Source organism: Schistocerca gregaria, chromosome 2 (assembly GCF_023897955.1).
Source record: "Schistocerca gregaria isolate iqSchGreg1 chromosome 2, iqSchGreg1.2, whole genome shotgun sequence".
Taxonomy (NCBI): domain Eukaryota; kingdom Metazoa; phylum Arthropoda; class Insecta; order Orthoptera; family Acrididae; genus Schistocerca; species Schistocerca gregaria.
In genome coordinates this window covers 422,427,968-422,436,166 of record NC_064921.1, presented here as the reverse complement: position 1 = coordinate 422,436,166, position 8,199 = coordinate 422,427,968, and the positions used below count along the sequence as shown (strand labels likewise).

At 41.3% G+C, this 8,199-nt stretch overlaps 1 non-coding gene across 1 annotated transcript; it reads right to left on the bottom strand.

The window, feature by feature from the left end:
- Nucleotides 1-226: 226 nt before the first annotated feature.
- On the bottom strand, nucleotides 227-301 carry Trnas-cga (transfer RNA serine (anticodon CGA)). The gene has a single exon. It is a non-coding gene; the product is annotated as a tRNA-Ser (tRNA).
- Nucleotides 302-8,199: the final 7,898 nt, after the last annotated feature.

Below are 8,199 nucleotides of genomic sequence, written 5' to 3'. Positions count from 1 at the left end.
ACGACTCACACCCAGTACTCACAGCTTTACTTCTGCCAGTATCCGTCTCCTACCTTCCAAACTTTACAGAAGCTCTCCTGCGAAACATGCAGAACTAGCACTTCTGAAAGAAAGGATATTGTGGAGACATGGCTTAGCCACAGCCTGGGGGATGTTTCCAGAATGAGATTTTCACTCTGCAGCGGAGTGTGCGCTGCTATGAAACTTCCTGGCAGATTAAAACTGTGTGCCCGACCGAGACTCGAACTCGGGACCTTTGCCTTTCGCGGGCAAGTGCTCTACCAACTGAGCCACCGAAGCACGACTCACGCCCGGTACTCACAGCTTTACTTCTGCCAGTACCTCCAGGAAGTTTCATAGCAGCGCACACTCCGCTGCAGAGTGAAAATCTCATTCTGGAAACATCCCCAAGGCTGTGGCTAAGCCATGTCTCCGCAATATCCTTTCTTTCAGGAGTGCTAGTTCTGCAGGTTTCGCAGGAGAGCTTCTGTAAAGTTTGGAAGGTAGGAGACGAGGTACTGGCAGAAGTAAAGCTGTGAGTACCGGGCGTGAGTCGTGCTTCGGTAGCTCAGTTGGTAGAGCACTTGCCCGCGAAAGGCAAAGGTCCCGAGTTCGAGTCTCGGTCGGGCACACAGTTTTAATCTGCCAGGAAGTTTCATATCAGCGCACACTCCGCTGCAGAGTGAAAATCTCATTCTGGAATATCGATGATGTCTCGCTGAATGATTCGGACGCTGACACTTCTTTGCGGAAGGGTTGCACTTTCGTCACGTTGAACGATTCTCTTCAGTCGTTGTTGGTTCCATTCTTGCAGGATCTTTCTCCGCCAGCAGCGATGTCGGAGATTTGATGTTTTACGGAATTCCTGATGTTCACGGTACACTAGTGAAATGGTCGTACGGGAAAATCCCCATTTCATCGCTACCTCGGAAATGCTGTGTCCCACCGACGTGCGCCTATTCTCATTCCAACTCACTCAATGAGTGTGCGAAATCGGCTACTATTGTGGCGGGGTGACTACACCAAATCCGAGTCCCAAGAGCAATAATTCAGAACCCTATATAAGACCAATAATGGCACCACCATATTAACAGTACAAAAATGGGCAAGAACCCATACATCTATGAGTACCCTTACATCCTGTTATCGTTTAACTGGATCATCTGACAACATCAGATGCGAGTGTGGTGCGAATTGGTAGCCGACTGGTGCGCGGATCTTACTCGTATGAATTAGGCTTTTTATCATTGAGCGGTAGGCACAGCGCCCTGAGAAACGTTCGCAACTGTGGCGAAAACGTGGAAGAACATTATACGAAGCACTGAAACTCTGCTGTATGTACTGCTAGATTGAACGAAGTCGGCTGCGAGTGTGGCGAGACGGGGTGAGCAATTAGCACGCTGATCATAAAAACTGAAGTTTTTCTAATTCAGTATTCAGCACAACACCCTGAGGATCGCTATTTGTACCAGTGGCCGAAACATTGTCGCATGTTATATATTGACTTTTATTGACAGAGACAACTGCCATCGAAGCCTACGTCTAAACTTGAGGTTGTTTTCTGGCTTTATAGGCAACAAGTGTCCTGTATCGAATTATTTGTCCCTATTTCCCCTACAAGAGTGCTGTACATTGTCAACAGTCATCGTTTGCTACCTTTATAAACGGATCAGGGAGGAATGGGGAATTATTCTTGCGATGATACAGGCGGCAGATGAGGAAATACACTGACTTAAGTGACTTACTCAAAGACAGTAGCTATGGCTTAGCGTGTGCCAACCAGCACCTCGGAAACGGTGACACTGGTGTGTTGTTCGTTTGCATCTATGGAAATGCCTGAAGGACGGTGAAACCACGAAGAGGCGACAAGGTTTTAGACATCCGTGCCTCATCACAGAACATGGCAGTCGGAGTCTTGAACTCTGTATAAAGCAGGGTGGGCGGTGATACATGGTAGACCTGAAAACAAAATATAAAGCTGATGCAGGAACAAGTGTTTCAGAGCACACCGTGTAGCGCATAATGCGGAGCATGGCGCCCTGCAGCAGACGACACCTACGTTCTTCCAAGTTGATCAAATGACGTCGTCATTTAAGACTACAGTTGACATTGGATCATCGAGATTGAAACATGAAAAAACGGAAATGTGTCTCTTGGTCGGATGAACCACGTTTCTTGCCCCACCAGGCCTATGGGCGTGTCCATATGAGGCGTCTCTGAGGCGACCGATAACACTAAAATTTCCCTGTACCATAATCGTAGGCCGGTTGGGTCAGTATCTGGCGATGTGGGAGACATTCGACTGTGCTTCCATGGGACCTGTGGTCGTATTCAAAGGCAATGTGACAACTGTGGACTACGTGAACATTATTGGGGACTATCTGCATCATTTAATGCTTGATATGCTATCGACGACGATGATATCTGGCAGCAAGATCACTGTCCATGTCCCAAGGCCAGCATCGTGCTACAGTGGTTAAAAGAACGTGACTCACGTTGGTGCTAGTTTGGTATTAACCCGATGGAATATATCCGGATCGCTGTCGGACGCTAGCTTAGCGCCCAGAAACCGCCAGTCCAGAATTGGTGCCATATGCTTTCGGAAACCTAAAAACGACTACATGCTACACAAATTAGTTGTATTGCGTTCTAAATGTGGATGAACACGCTATTAAGCAAGGGATCATCGTTGTCTAAGGAAGTAACTGTATCAGAAAGTGGCGTATCAATCAAAATATTGTCCTCACCAGGTATAAAAGTCTCTAATGAAACCAATATTTAACTCTTCCAATTCTGTATGTTACCTCTAACTCCTGAAACGCTATGGTGCGAACGCGGCAGTTTGTGTGCAGGGCGGAGCTTTCTTTCTCCTATACTCCCCCTCCCCCCCCCCCCTCTCTGCCCGCCTCTGCACACCCTCCCAACCCAAAAAAATGAATCAAGATAAAGTAGGTAAGGGCCAGTACATGAAAACACTGTTATATGCTTGCGACCAGACTATAACAGCCATTTCTGAACAAGAAAATATTTTTAAATTAAATTAAATTAATCGAAGTTATAGCTTCAAAGTGTCTATACAAAGGGCAAAAGTAATTCCGAACAAAACGACAGGTGCGATCAAAAATAGTGAACAAAGTAACTGTGTAAGTAGGCTGTTTAGGTTTTTTTTATTGGTAAAGCCGCCGCCACGTAGCGCTCTGTATAAAGATCACTGGCTGTGCCGTGTGCAGTCTGTGGCTGGTTTGCATTGTTGTCTGCCATTGTAGTGTTGGGCAGCGGCAGCCGGATGCTAACAGCGCGTAGCGTTGCGCAGTTGGAGGTGAGCCGCCAGCAGTGGGGGACGTGGGGAGAGAGATGGCGAAGTTTTGTAATTTGTAAGACTGGATGTCATGAACTGCTATATATATTATGACTATTAAGGTAAATACATTGTTTGTTCTCTATTAAAATCTTTCATTTGCTAACTGTGCCTATCAGTAGTTAGTGCCTACCGTAGTTTGAATCTTTTATTTAGCTGGCAGTAGTGGTGCTCGCTGTATTGCAGTAGTTCGAGTAACGAAGATTTTTGGTGAGATAAGTGATTTGTGAAACATATAGGTTAATGTTAGTCAGGGCCATTCTCTTGTAGGGATTACTGAAAGTCAGATTGCTTTGCGCTAAAAAAAATATTGTGTGTCAGTTTAAGCACAGTCTTGTATAATTTTTCTAAGCGGACGTTTCATATGTCGACCCTTAGCCGAGGATACCTCACTGGAATCTTCTGATTTTTTCTTGTAGTTTGTGTAATTAGTGTAGATTTTGTTTATTGCTAGCGTGTAATTGTAGAGAGAATCTCCTTTGTAGTTCTAGTCTTTCATTGTTGTACAGTAAAACAGTTGTGGCATGCATGTAGTGTTGCACCAAGTATTTCGCAGTTGCGCTTGCAATTAACGAGATATTATTTTCAGTGCTACGTTAATGTGTTCTCTTATTTTTGTTCTTCAAATTGTGCTTTTCTGTGTTATCGTGTGAAATATTATGACAACAATGGCGTGTGAAAAACGTAATACTAGGCTCCAAAGTAAACTGAGAAATGACAGTGAAGACGAAAGCAGTGTGTTAGCGCCACCATGTAATGAATTAACTAATGTTCAAAGTAGTAATTTGGTAATTGTGCATAGGGAAATGGAGCTGGCTGCAAATAATGGTGTAGGCAGTGAAACAATTAGTGAACAGGGAAGCATTATCGATCGATCGGTAGGCAACAGCTCGCCTCAGGATTCCGAAATGACAGGACACAATCTTGCAAATACTGTAGATTCAGGTTTTCCGTCCTCACAGTTTTCTCAAATAAGTCAAGACACATTTCCTGTTTTTCAAACTGCGAATATTGCCGGTTCAAATGCATTGCCGAATAGCACTGAGGAACATGTTTCAGACACCAGTGCATTGTTATTACAATTAATGCAACAAATGGGACAAAAGCTTCAAAAGTTAAGACACAATGAAACAAAATATTCAAAAGTTAGACACAATGGAACAAAATCAGAGAGTAACACAGCAAAAGCTTCAAAAGTTAGATACAATGGAACAAAAGCTTCAAAAGTTAGACACCACACTTGAACAAACACGTGAAGATTTAACTAATGAGTTACATAACATTGAATCGAAATGTCAAAAAGTCTGTAATGACGTAAAAACATAAATTTGTGAGCATTTTCAACCTATTTTTTCGCGGCATGAAAATGCATTACAGAATCACGAAGCAGCCAGAAAAGAACTGCAAACTGTTCTTCATGAAAATCATGAGACCTTGCAAGCTAAAATTGACTCAGTTGCATCTACCGATTCGGTTACGCAACTTGCAAAAACTCAGGAAAACTTAAAGGACACAGTAGATACGATTTCAACACACAGAGGAAATAATTTCACTATCTGATAAAGTAGCCGAACTTTCAGATCAGTTCACTAACTTATCTACAAAGGTAGATGATGATCTGAATGACACAAAACCTGTAGCCTTCACTGACACTGAAGAGTATGAACAAATTAGAAAATTCAAACAGAATCAAAATCAAATCAACACACAGTACAAAAGAGAAATGCGGGAAGTACAAGATCAGTTGGCTCAAGTAATACAAGATTTACATATTTCAGAGGACACTCGCACTCCAGTACGGGAAGAGGGACATAGAAATACAGAACAACCACAAAATAATAACACAGGAAACTTCGGATATTATGAAAGAAATTGGCAAGGTACACCGAATTTTGAGATGGAACCGCCGAAACGACGTAACAATGACCGACATGCAATTCGCCGACATGATGATTTTGACTATAAGCTGTTCATTACTACACGTAAATTCAAAACATGTAAGAATTCTGGCAACGACATTCATCCGCAAGGGTGGCTTCATCAATTCTCTCATTGTTTTCCTCCCAATTGGTCATTAGAACACAGATTAGAATTTATGTGTGGCTACTTGGAGGATGAACCAGCTGTAAGAATGCGATCGAACATTCACGATTGCCACAGTGAAAGATAATTTTATCATGCCTTCCTCTCAGCATAGTGGTCTCAAGCTACACAAGACCGAGTAAAACATGGCATCATAATGATGAAACATTTCGAACAATGTGAATTTTCCAGTCTTGTGAAATATTTTGAAGACATGTTACATAAGAACCAATATCTTTCAAACCCATACAGCCCCACAGAACTCATCCACATTTGCTTAATGAAATTGCCTTAACATTTACGACATATTATGTTGGCAGGACGGTGCAAAGACGACATTGAAGCTTTTCAGCGACTCTTACAAGAACTTGAAGTTGACACTGACAATCGCGGAACGCAAAAACAGAAGCACAACAATTACAGGTCATATCCGTCGCAATTCCGCGATGAAAGAAATAACAACTGGACACGACAAGGCTATTCTCACGACACAAATCGTGACCAAAACAGACACCACCCGTATGACAACCACTGGCAGAGTAATAGTTACAGAGAAAGATTGTATTTCCGTAGTAATGAAAATGACAGAGACAATCATAGAAACAGACAATATGGCAACCAGAACTATTATTATCACGGGAGACAGAATAACTTCAGACGCAACGGTCCAGCGCGCAGTTACGATTCAGGGAGAAATTCTCCACCACGTGGCCGACAAGAAAGAAACTATGGAATCTACCGACATGACGACAGACGATATGATCGTTACGACAGACCTGAATTGCATCAGAACTGGCGAGCTTCAAACAGGGCAGGGCCTCCTCGTCAAGGTGAATTTGTAGAAGTTAGGTCTCCTAATCCCAATAACGACGCGCGCCAACAAAGAGACAGACAATGACTCGCACCACAGGCAGCCACGTGCACCGGCTGGCTCTGTGAAAAATAACATAGACGCTAACCTTGAGAAAAATTTTAGCATTCCTTACCGACGCATACAACATGATAATTGCTGTGAAATTTAAACTCTGTCCACTAGGAAGAGTAAAGGATTGCACCACATTTCACATGTAAAACCATTTATTGAGAGATAATATGCTTTTTAACTTAGCGTTTTCCTATAAAATTTTTCTCTTTACATTACTAGTACTCTTTGCCAGACTTATAATCTGTTAACATGCAACAATATTTGAAGTTAAATATCCAATCATGAACCAAGAGAACTTATCTAAACAGAAATTACGAATGCATTGTTGCAGCGAACAGATGACACAGTGTTATTGTGTGTGTACATTCTTGCTTGTTAGTTGCACGATTACGTAACGACCATAAGGCTCACATACTTAGAACATATACTGCTAATGAGATTTTAATGCAATATTTTGGTTTACTTGAAAAGACATTCTTTATTTGAAGTACTTTCTGTGAGATTAAAGATGACTTAGCATTTGGTTTCTTTGATAGCTACACGATTATATCACGACGCTACTAATGAGTGACACAACTTACATTGTGCTTTTGCGGTGTATCTGTTTTATATCTGCACCGTTTTTCTGAATTCTTCTGGAAAGGAAAACATGTTTTAGTAGTAACTTTGTGGTATAGCTACAATGAGACAGCTTTTTCTGTAGCACAACAAAACGTTACAGCACAGTACTTACTTAATCACGGCAATAAGCGTAGTAACTACGATATCTATACACAAAGCATTTCACTTTTGTTTATCATGAGGTAAGTGCATTGACTTCTGCAGAACTTAGCTTTTGGAGGACGATAACTACGACACTTCCACAGAGATTATCTTACAACAAGACGTACAGTTTAGCGCTACCGTACACGTATTTGAGTGATTAATTTTGTACTTAAACATTTAGTTTTAAAGATATTTGAAGTACAATGATACAAAGGTTTTCCATGATACATTTCATTCCCTTGCTGTAATCTGTGACACATGAGGATATAATTACATTAAGATGACTTCAGACTTATGAAATTGTATTCTGTCTGTACTTTGTGAACTGTTCATATTTTTTTGGAACCATTGTGATACTATGAGAGCTTTGAATGATGTATTTGGTATGGGATCATGATTTTTAAAGTACATTTGAGGTAGATGACACTTTTGACATAAGCAGAGAATTTTTTTTTAGGTTTTGAAATTATTGGAGGAAGCTACGACGATTTTGAGAATTTGACTGAGGTGTTATGATGTTATTATTACGATGACTATGTGTGTTATGCTGTTTAGATATGTTTATGATCAATAAGCTGATGCTGTATGAGTTATTTGATTATGTTACGTATCTGTTACGTTGAAATATTGAAGAAGTGTCGACGAATAAAGTAAGGAATAATGGGTAGTGGTTAGGGACTCTGTTTTCTGAAAAAGGATATTGGAAACTGAGAATCGTACTTTAAGAGTTATGAAATGTGTGTATATGCGTGAATGTATCACTATGCTGGAGAAATTTTTTTGGACACTATTCTATTTAAAGGATTTTGTTTCTACATATTTGTAACGCAAATTCTTGACCTGTGAATCTTTTTTATATGAGACTGTCACTGTAGCGGAAACTGCTGTCGTAAATTTTTCAGTAAGAAAGGTAAGTGGCCACCTGCACGTAATGCGTCGTGGGCACCCTGCTGTGCGACAGTCGCCTGAAAAAAAAAACCATTAGTGTGTGCCTTTCAGAGGCACAGGTAAAAAAAAAGGGGGGGGGGGCATTATCCTCGCTATTGACATTTCTTTGTAGAAAGCGTCG